General features: G+C 33.7%; 1 protein-coding gene across 9 annotated transcripts in view; it reads right to left on the bottom strand.

Annotated features, from left to right (window-relative positions):
- The window catches only part of LOC145247308 (uncharacterized), a 537,232-nt gene that overhangs the window by 172,040 nt on the left and 352,693 nt on the right, over nt 1-12,499 (bottom strand). The gene's annotated exons all lie outside the window — the stretch shown is intronic.

Here is a 12,499-nt window from a genome sequence, read left to right as displayed (position 1 = left end):
GGTGGGAAGCAGGCAGATGGAACAGAGTTCCACAGATGTGCAGTTCTAAGAAAGAAGCTTTGTTCATGGAATCCACGTTTTGATTTAGGCATAGATAAAGAGTGGGGGAAATTTTTCACAGTGGATTCAGCTAGACGGGTGTTTTTCGTGAAAGATTGACGAGGGGGGACCAGAGATTGGAGTTCAGACGAGCACCTGCCATGGAAATAACGATAAAACAAGGATAGGCTCGCAACGTCTCTTCTGTGGGAGAGAGGTTGCAGGGTAGAGAAAAGGGCATCCCCCACTAAGCCACAAAGTCTATTTTGTACTCTGTCAAGGCTTTCCACCAAGTTTTTCATGGTGTCCACACTTAATCACCTAAAATAAAAAAAGTAGAATTTTGGGCAGGGTTTCTGGGGTTGTGTTGGTGTGTATGGGGGGGGGGTAGTTTCAGGTGTTCATCTACAATAATACTAATAAGGAAGATATGTGTTCGTGTGTTTCTCGTCTATGCACAACTTTGAACACACATTGACTTTTTTTTTTTTTTAATTTCAATTCCTTCTAGTATCTATTTATAGAAACAAATAAATAGGAGAAATAAAGTTCTGAGTTTTTGAAGAATCAGGTTGAATAATACAATTGGGGATTAACTCATAGATATGACGTGACCAGCAGATCAGATTGGGCCTCTCCGACCTCTCGTTCCTGGGCCCCCAAAATAAACAGAGATTAGACCATTCCTGTAATGATCTAGTCTCTGTTGAGTTTGCAACGGGAGTATAGTTCTGTGCAGTTCTAGGAGGTCCACCCTGCCAGGCTTTGCTTTCTCTCTTTGAAAAGGGGTGAGTGTATTGCTAATTGCCTGAGGCGCCCTCACCAGGAAATGCCGACGGGGTTTGCCAAGGCACTTTTTACAGGTCAGAGTGCCCCTCCTCGGGGGCGCTGACTTCTCAATCTCACTTTCCGACCTTGTGTCTACATTCTTGCAGTCAGGAATAACTAAACAGCCGCCCCAACCTCCTGTTTAACCAGTTAGGGTCAAAGTGGATGAATATCTAACATCAGAATCCCATTCTACAGCATTACAAGTCGCCACCTACGGCCAACAGGTGGCCTATTTAAGGGCCGAAGGGAATATCAATTTGTGGTCGAGTACATGAGTGACAGGGTTTTATGTTAGATGGATAGTTAGATACACAGATAGATGGATACATAAGATAGATAGATGGATAGGTAGATAGATACATTAGATAGATGGATAGGTACATCAGGGTGTAGCCAGGAAGGACCAGGGGTGGGGGAAGGGGTTCAAACTTTCGTAGTAAAAATTTTACAAAATAAATTTTGTTCATTTCATTTCGTTTTAGTAAATTTCATAAAAATTGTCAGAAACATGGCTTACGGAATGTGAGGACTAAAAGAACAAAATACAGGATACGAGAGTCACAAGGTTGCCAAAAGTAAAGCCAACGTTCACTTTCTACGTTCCCTTAAAAATAATAGCACACGTTCAATAAGAGTTATAGTAATTTACTCAGCTATCGAGCACGGAGTTCGAGAATGATTCCTCTGCTATTAACATGGGAATCCCCCCCCTCTCCTCCTAGTGGTCCCTGCTTCCCACTCTGAATAACGGTTCGATAAACGTTATATGAATAGATTCTGGCCCAGAAAACAATAACTACCTTCATGGTCAGAAACATGGCTTATGGAATGCGAGGACTAAATGAACAAAATACAGGATAAGAGAGTCACAAGCCTGCCAAAGGAAAAGCCAGCGTCCACTTTCTACTTTCCCTTAAAAATTTTCAATAAGAAGAATAGTAATTAACTCAGCAATCAACCAGGGAGTTAAAGAACGATTCATCTCCTATTAACACGGGAATCCCCTCCACCGAAGTCCCTGCTTCCAGCTATGAATAACGGATTGAGAACACAACTGGAGCGATCAAAAGCGGGCATGGTTAAATCGGGAGAACCACACTGATCAAACCGACGATAAATGTGAAGAGGAGGAACATACGATAGAGCAGCCCCTTGTTTGTCCATAACTGCCCAGTCAGTTCCATGTGGATAATCTCACACAGATTAGTTGTGCGTGAAGAAGGATGTTGTCGTATAGTCACATGCTTAAAAGCACAAAAAGGGTTAATCTAAACATACAAACGCTTTATTTAAGTATATTTGTAGCATTACAGTCCAAGGTCGTAGACAGAAAGAACCGAAAGGGAGGGGGGGTCTTATGTTTTGTAGCAGAAATTTTACAAAATATATTTCATTCGTTTCGTTTTAGTAAAGTTCAATTTCGTTTTTGTTATAATTAGAGCAACCTAAAAATTGCAATTAATACTCATTCAATGTTCTTATAATGTGAGATGTAAATATTTTTGATTGAGTAATGAAATTTTTTTATATAATTACTTTGTCAAATAATAATTGCAATTTTTTTTTTTTTTTTTTTTTTTACATGGAGGTCACCACTTATCATGGCCCGGAAGCCATTCGGGGATAAGGGTTATTGCGTGTACAGTAATCAGTGGGGATAGTATTGTAATAATTGTTACTATTGGAGATTTGATAGAATGTCTTACTTAAGGGGGCGGTTCATCAGGAATTTGTTTATGTTGGACTTGAAGACATCCAAGTTGTAGTCAGGTGGGAAACAGGCAAACGGAACAGAGTTCCACAGGCGTGCACTTCTAAGAAAGGTTGCTCTAATTATAAGTTTTCATGTTTCATAGTTTTTTGTAAAGCCTTGGCATCTTTAAAACAACATTCTGGTTGTAATTTAACACTTATAGATGTACAAAGCAGAACGAAAAATAAACGAAACAAAATGATTCGTAACGTCTTGTTTCGTTTTTGTACAAAAAAAAATGAAAAATACATCAGTCAATATTTTGAACGGAACAAAACGGATTCAACCATGCAAAATAGGTAGGTAAACTTTTAAGTGCTATCGCAAAATAGCATGCAAAATAAATTCGAAAGCAGTAAATTATTCCCCCACTTGCAGCCAAATTATTTATCACAAGGCAAATGTCTGCCTGCCTATCTCTGGCTGCCCTACTGGCGTTTTAAATTAGGGGAAAAAAATTCAGTTGATTTCTCTGAAAGAATGGAAAACAGGGCTGACTATGCTCTTGAGGTAGATATATACATTAGATAGATAGATAGATAGATAGATAGATAGATACATTAGATAGATAGATACATTAGATAGATAGATAGATAGATAGATAGATAGATACATTAGATAGATACATTAGATAGATAGATAGATAGATAGATAGATACATTAGATAGATAGATAGATAGATAGATAGATACATTAGATAGATAGATAGATACATTAGATAGATAGATAGATAGATACATTAGATAGATAGATACATTAGATAGATAGATAGATAGATACATTAGATAGATAGATAGATAGATAGATAGATACATTAGATAGATAGATAGATAGATAGATACATTAGATAGATAGATACATTAGATAGATAGATAGATACATTAGATAGATAGATACATTAGATAGATAGATAGATAGATAGATACATTAGATAGATAGATAGATAGATACATTAGATAGATAGATACATTAGATAGATAGATACATTAGATAGATAGATACATTAGATAGATAGATAGATACATACATACATACATACATACATACATTAGATATATATATATATAATTATTTTTTTACTATAGATACATTAGATAGATAGATACATTAGATAGATAGATAGATAGATACATACATACATTAGATAGATAGATACATTAGATAGATAGATAGATAGATAGATACATTAGATAGATAGATAGATAGATAGATACATTAGATAGATAGATAGATAGATACATTAGATAGATAGATAGATAGATACATTAGATAGATAGATACATTAGATAGATAGATAGATACATTAGATAGATAGATAGATAGATAGATTGATACATTAGATAGATAGATAGATAGATAGATAGATAGATACATACATACATACATTAGATATATATATATATATATATATTTTTACTATAGATATATTAGATAGATAGATAGATAGATAGATACATTAGATAGATAGATAGATAGATACATTAGATAGATAGATAGATAGATAGATACATTAGATAGATAGATAGATACATTAGATAGATAGATACATTAGATAGATAGATAGATAGATAGATAGATAGATAGATAGATACATTAGATAGATAGATACATTAGATAGATAGATAGATACATACATACATACATACATTAGATATATATATATATATAATTATTTTTTTACTATAGATACATTAGATAGATAGATACATTAGATAGATAGATAGATAGATACATACATTAGATAGATAGATACATTAGATAGATAGATAGATAGATACATACATACATTAGATAGATAGATACATTAGATAGATAGATAGATAGATAGATACATTAGATAGATAGATAGATACATACATTAGATAAATAGATAGATACATACATTAGATATATATATATATATATATATATATATATATTAAATAGATAGATAGATAGATAGATAGATAGATAGATAGATAGATAGATACATTAGATAGATAGATAGATAGATAGATAGATAGATAGATAGATAGATAGATAGATAGATAGATAGATAAAAAATGTGGTGGAGTTAAAAAAATCCGATACCGACTATACATAGCTGAAATGATAACAAAACATATTCACCGATTAAAAAAGTAGACGTGTCTTACAAACCCGATTAGAAATTAAATATCCAGTAAGAATGCGAGACCAAATACTTATCATGTCCAATCCTTAAAGTGGAAACAACTTCCGCATTGTCAAGATCTAATCAGCAAATGAAAGATTATGTCATGTCATTTTTGTTTGTTTAAGAATGATATTTAAATGGAACCTTTTCACAAGTGAAAATACTGATAATGGCATTGCGGCTAATAGGTTTAACTCGTGTTCAGTTATTTTGTTTTACGACATATCAACCTTTTGAAGTCTGTTGAATCTAATCACAAAAAAAATGTAAAGATGTTTATTCTTCAAGTTCAAGAAGAGACATCGCGCGCTGCTCTATCATTATTTTCATAGCAAATGCTCGCCTGAGCTGTAATCTCGTGTTCCTCTCTTGCAAAACTTTCATGAAAAACACTCGTCTATTTGAAATCCCGGGTTTGTACACATAGATTCGAAAAAGTTGTCAAAAAACAAATAAATAACAAATAAATATTATCAAAGGCAAGATAAGTTACTTTTCTACCAAACTGGATACATTTTTTTTGGTTTTTATTCAATGTAACATGTTTATTCAGCTCGAAAAACATTCAGTGTTTACCGATGTATTGGAAAATTCAAAATGGCGCCCGACACTCTCTTTAACATAGTAAGTTTAGGAAAAGGTGTCATAAATAATGAACTAGATAAAATACTATTAAAAAAACACCGAATCTATGTCAACTTATGTCACGGTAACATATGAGCGAATTTCTAACAGTATTTTGTCTAGTTTATTATTTATAACATCTTTTCCTGAACTTACCGTGTTAAAGAGAGTGTCGGGCGCCATTTTGAATTTTCCAATACATCGGTAAACACTGTATGCTTTTCGAGCTGAATAAACATGTTACATTGAATAAAAACACGAAAAATATATCCAGTTAGGTAGAAAAGTAACTTATCTTGCCTTTGATAACATTTATTTATTATATATTTGTTTTTTTTTTGACAACTTTTTCGAATCTATGTATACAGTAATACAAACCCAAAACCACTATCGATAATTTCCCCCACTCTTTATCTATACCCAAACCTAAACATAGATTCCATGAACAAAGTTTCTTTCTTAGAACTGGACGCATGTGGAACTTTGTTTTGTTTTCCTGCTTTCCAGCTGACTACAATACGGTTGTCTTCAAGTCTGACATAAACGAGTTGTTTATGAGCCACGCCTTAAGTAATCCAATTTACCAAATTTACACTTCTAGCAATTACTATGATATTGTCCCATTTATTTCGAACGCACCCCTGTTATATCAAAGAACATATTGCTGATTTTATATGCCTGGCCTTTCTGCATGCGCACTGATAATAGTTTGAATTTAAATTAAAAATGGAAAAGTCAAGTACCATGGTTCAGTTGTGCTTTGCACAGAAGCATTCATTTTGGACACGCCCCCATCATATCAAGAACTAACTTTTGATTTTATACGCTGGGCCTTTCTGCTTGTACGGTACTAAAACTTATCAAATGCACTTGTGATGTCAGGCTGCATAGAGTGTTAACTTTAGTCAAAATCGTCTGTTCCTTCTTTCATCGGATTTTTTTGATGATCAGTACTCATTGAAGACATTCCGATTAGTGTTGGGACGATTATTCAGAATCGGAATCGGGAATCGGAAAAATCGGAGCTTTTTGGGGTATCGGAATCAGAATAAAAAAAAAAATTGAGCCTATTTTCCGATGCCAAAATCGATTCCATTTAAATATCTTTTTTATCTGAGAAACATCGTCCACTGCTTGTAGTAATAATAAAATAATAAAATAATAAAATAATAAATATTTATTAAAATTAAAATCTTTAGATCATCCTCTCACAAATGTGTTTTCACATTTAAGAAAATATATATTCACATTTATGATGCGTTTTCACAGTAATCAGGACAAAATAACTCTTTTATAGTTAAATATTGAGAGATTTTTAAAAGAATCGGAATCGGTAATTGGATCGGAATCGAAAATTTAGTACGGAATCGGTAATTGTATCGGAATCGTAAAAAATATTGGAATTCCGATACAAAATCTATCTGAGAACACTTCCAGATACATGAAGTAAATTTGTGTGAACTTTCACAACAAATTGGCCCAGCCGATTCGGAGTCCATAGGGAACAAACCTACACACACAAAGTTCCTTTTATATTAGAGGAGAGATTAGTGATGGGACGATTCCAAAATTTTTCCCAATTCCAATACAATTATCGATTCTGTCTTAAATTACTGATTCCAATACAATTACTGATTCCGATTCTTTCAAAATCACTGAATATTTAACTAATGCTGGTAAAACGGTGTTTATGCTTTAAGTTCTTCAAATATTTATGGAAACAACTTTTTGTCATAAGTAATAATCAATGCATGTTATTGATTAATGTTACTACTCCCATAGTGTTACTCATTTTTGGGTTTATAATCATTGAGTCTCATTCATCGTTTTACTCAAGTGACTCAATACTTCTAAATAAAACAAATGGAAAAAAGTTCTTTTTTTACAAGCAACAACAGATGACACCGTTGTGACAATTATTTTATAATTCATGTTTTTTATGTTTTCAGGCGAATAAAATCAATAAAACAGAAAAAAACTATCCTTGACCTGTAAGTGCTTCCGGCAGTTTTGTTTGATTGTTTCGTTTTATGGCATACCAACACGTTTTGAAGGTTGATGTCGAGACCAGTAATTTCGGAAAAGTTTTTATGCTTTTAAAAATTTTTTTTTTTTTTTTAATTATATGGGAGTCACCACTTAACAAGGCCCGGAAGCCACTCGGGGATAAGGTAGTCATTGGAACAATATCGTAGTAATCGTTAGTAATGGAGATTTGATAAAGTGTCTTACTTAAGGGGGCGGTTTATCAGGAATTTGTTTATGTTGGACTTGAAGACATCCAAGTTGTAGTCAGGTGGGAAACAGGCAAACGGAAGAGAGTTCCACAGGCGTGCACTTCTAAGAAAGAAGCTTTGTTTGTGGAATCTACGTTTTGATTTAGGCACAGATAAAGAGTGGGGAAAATTATTGACAGTGGTTTCAGCTAGACAGGGGTTTTTCGCCAAAGATTGGCGAGGGAGGGGCAGAGATTGGAGCTCGGACGAGCACTTGGCATGGAAATAACAATAAAACAAAGACAGGCTTGCAACATCTCTTCTGTGGGAGAGAGGTTGCAGGGAAGAGAAAAGGGCGTCCCCCACTAGCCTTTCAAGTTCTTTATATTTTTACAAGGGAGTCACCATTTATCAAGGCCCGAAGGCTATTCGAGTATAAAGGTTAATGTGTGTACGGTGGTCATTAAGACCACAGTGTCATTATCATTCATGGTGGAAATTGGATATGATTTGATTATTTAAGACGATAGCTTAACGAGAAATTGTTTACATTGGACTTGAAGACGACCATATTGTAGCCAGCTGGAAAGCAGGCTAGCAGAAACGAGTTCCACAGGCAGGCAGTCCTAGGAAAGAAGCTTTGTTCATGTAATTTTGGAAAAGTTTTTACGCTTTAAAGTTCTTTAAATTTTTACAAGGGAGTCACTACTTATCAAGGCTTAAAGGCTACTCGAGTATAAGGGTTAATGTGTGTAAGGTGGTCATTAAAACAACAGTGTAGTAATCATTAAGAGGACGGATTAACAAGCAAGTAATTGTTTACATTGGACTTGAAGATGACCATATTGCAGTCAGCTGGAAAGCAGGCCAGCAGAAAAGAGTTCCACAGGCGGGCAGTTCAAGGAAAGAAGCTTTGTTCATGTAATTTGCGTTTAAATTCAGGCACGGATAGTGTGGGGGAAAATTGTCGATAGTAGTTGTGGCTATGAATTTAAAATTATAAACATTTCATAACTTTTTGTTTAGTTTTATGTTTTACGGGGGTGTCACCACCTATCAAGGCTTGAAGGCCATTTGAGGATAAGAGTTAATGAGTGCAAGGTTGTCGGTGAGATAACAGACTAGTAATTGGTAGTAGTTGAAGATGGGTGGAAGTTGATTATTATAAGATTATAGTGGTTGTAGGTAGACGAGTGTGGTAAATTGTTGATACTTGTTGTAGATAGACAGGTGTTTTTTATGAAAATCTGTCGAGGGGAGGGGGGGTTAGGGTTAGGGTTATGTCGAGGGAGGGGGGGTTAGGGTTATGTCGAGGGGAGGGGAGGGGGAGGCATAGATTGATTTTTTTAATCTTAGAAATACCATGTTAAATAGTTGCAAGTGCGTTTTCTAAGATATGTCTGATGATTTAGAAGTCTGATCCAACCTTCATGTCGGCATGGTTACGTAAGCAACTGGAAAAAGATGGCGCGAAGACTCCTGGAGAGGATGAAGTCAAAACAATGAAAACAAACTTGTCTGCTGGCAACTGATTGGCTAATTGCTTGTCGCACTCTACTGTAATCTCTCAAAAGATGCAGACGTAAAGTTGGGTGAGGTTCTGAAGAAGTACCGATTTGGGTTCGCATCTTAACGTTTAAAGATGTACAAGAAATCATAGTTAAAAATGGACATGACATCACATGGGTGAAAGAAAGAGGGAGCAAGAGATGTAGACAATTTGTTGAGAAGTGTTGATCAAGAAATGATAAGAATCAATGATAAATTATGGGGTTAAGGTCTTAGATGTTTGCTGATATATATATATATATATATATATATATATATATATATATATATATATATATATACTAGCTGTACCCGGCCACGCGTTGCTGTGGCTCAGTTTGTTAAAATGGAACACATGTGAAAGTAGAGAAAAGTTTGATTCTTTTTTTCAAGAGAATGTACAAATTATTTATTTTTTTTTAACAGATGTTAAGAAAATAAACAGAAAAATACTTCCATCATTCATTATGCAAAAAATTAATAAAATGTTGATTTAGTGTTTCAATATGCTTATAAATTACGATAAAACTTGCTGAGTATGCACTGTTTTACGGTTGTTGTAAAAATGGAATGGAAACTTAAATTTCGCTTCATTTTAATCTTTCTTAATTTTTTAATTGTGCCCCCCCCCCAAACGAATATAATCAAAACAGTAACATTCAACAATTGTACTTTATGTATATAAAACACAAAATGGGTGTCTGTATTACTGTACACATAGATTCGAAAAAGTTGTCAAGAAACAAATATATAACAAATAAATGTTATCAAAGGCAAGATAAGTTACTTTTCTGCCAAACTGGATATATTTTTTGTGTTTTTATTCAATGTAACATATTTATTCAGCTCGAAAAACATACAGTGTTTACCGATGTATTCGAAAATTCAAGATGGCGTCTCACACCCTCTTTAACACCGTAAGTATGGAAAAAGGTGTTATAAATAAAAAACTATACAAAATACTATTAAAAACCCGCCGAATATGTCACCTATGTCACGGTAACATATATTGAGCGAGTTTTTAACAGTATTTTATCCGGTTTTTTATTTATAACATCTTTTCTCACACTTACCGTGTTAAAGAGAGAATCAGACGCCATCTTGAATGTTCCAATACATCGGTAAACACTGTATGGTTTTCAAGCTGAATAAACATATTACATTGAATAAAAACACGAAAAATATATCCAGTTTGGTAGAAAAGTAACTTATCTTGCCTTTGATAACATTTATTTGTTATATATTTCTTTTTGGAAAACTTTTTCGAATCTATGTGTACAGTAATACAAACCCCACAAAATATTTATTAAAAAAAAAAAAGTTAATAACGAAAGGGAAATAATTCCATTTTTAAACGAAAAAGTCAGTTTACCTAACTTACTGTATTAATGCTATTTTTTTTAAGCAAGAAAAAAAAAAAGGTAAATATCCAGATACGCTACTACAGAACACCGACCACTTTAATTTGTTTTTTTGAAGGTAATTGAGGTCGTTGACAACGAATCTGATAGTCAAACTTGGGGCAAATTTACCGTTTGCATGGTATTTACCCCTGAACTTCTTTCCACCATTTTGCAGCATCCGTTTATGCTACGCACATGCACGCTGTAGCATAAACGATGGCTTCACCAAGCAAACTATGTTGGGGGGAGGGGATTTTTTTTTCCAGGACATAGAATTTTCTAATTTTCAAAAATACATTATAGCGCTTTTTGGGTGGAAAATTTAAAATTAGCTGAAAAAGAAATAAAATAAGAAAAGGAAAGCACACCAAGTTGGAGTAGGGGGGGGGGTAATTTATCTGTTTTTTTTTTTTTTTTTTACCTGGAACATCGAATTTTCAAATTTTCCGTAAGTAACGCACCGACATTTACCAATTAGAACACCATTTAACATTTTCCGAAGATTTTACTTTGTACATTGGGGGCGCGAGCGGGGGGAGGGGGGGGGATGTGATGTTGGCGCGCGCGCGCCCCAACATCACATCCCCCCAAAAAAACAAATTAGAGTGGTCGGTGTTCTGTAGTAGCGTATCTGGATATTTACCAAAAAAAAAAATATTTAGGTTTGGCTATAAATTCCTAAACTCATTTCACCCTAAATAATTTAGGTGACTGAAATAGGAATCTAATTGAATCTTTAATCTCCTGAATAATATCCGATAATTCATTTTTCTTCAAGTTATATCGAATACATTAATACGGACTTTAGGGGCTTTTTTCATAATGTTACTGTAAAAATTATTTTTTATTGTTACAAATTACGATGCTTTAAAAAAAGCAAAAATAAATTCTTGCGTTTTTTATTTACTACTGAAAATCATAACTTTAGTAAAGGTATTTTTTGTTTAAACAAAATAAAACACTTTCACCAAGAGTTAAGTAAAAATAATTAGTTCATTATATTCTGCGATCATTATTTGAAAAATACTGCAATTTTCATTAAAATTCATTAATTTCTTGATTTTTGGTGAATTTTTAAGTAAAGGGAGGAATCAAAATGTGTATACACTTTGAGCGTCAGCATTCATTTTTCGACCACGTGTGGTTAATTTAAATTAAAGTTCAATCACATGGTTACATTATCAATAAACCCATTGAAAATTTACCGATATTGTAAACACATTCTGTTTACATTAAGCCTGTGGTGTTTTTTTAGTGATGCAATGTTGTCAACTGAGATTTAAAAAAAAACCCGCGAGATCAGGAGAAAGAAATGTCCAGAAAATCGCTAGCCAGTTTGGCAGAAAAGTAACTTATCTTGCCTTTGATAACATTTATTTGTTATATATTTGTTTTTTGACAACTTTTTCGAATCTATGCGTACAGTAATACAAACCCGTGTACAGTAATACAAACCCCTTCGGGGAGATTAGAATGCCCCTCCCCACCTAAAATGTACTTGGAAAAATCGATTTTATAGTGAGATTTAAGAATGGTTAGTCGAAAAAAAGGTGAAAAACAAAACAAATAATCAATAAATAATTGTTACCAAAGGCAATAAATGATACTTTTTTTTACTTACATGAATGAGTTTATTTTATGTTTTAAAGTATTTTCAAGCAATCTAATGCGGGTGTCTGGGTACCAAATACCTCCAGATTTTCTAGAATTTCCCACTAGATTGTAAACGAAATCTCCAGATCTAGCAGGAAAACCGCTAAATTGTAACACTGGTCACGTGACAGGAAGCGGTAATAAATAATTGTCCCTAAATAAAAAAAAATGGCCTCTCGGTAAAAAGAAATCCATAATTAAAAAGGAATATATAAAAACACACATGGATATAGTAAACATATTATACCAAAACGTGGAAGCCATCCGTCCAGTGGTT

Source organism: Euprymna scolopes, chromosome 25, assembly GCF_053919585.1.
Source record: "Euprymna scolopes isolate OS-2025 chromosome 25, ASM5391958v1, whole genome shotgun sequence".
NCBI lineage: Eukaryota > Metazoa > Mollusca > Cephalopoda > Sepiida > Sepiolidae > Euprymna > Euprymna scolopes.
Note: the sequence above shows the minus strand (reverse complement) of the source record. Positions and strands in the feature narration are given on the sequence as shown.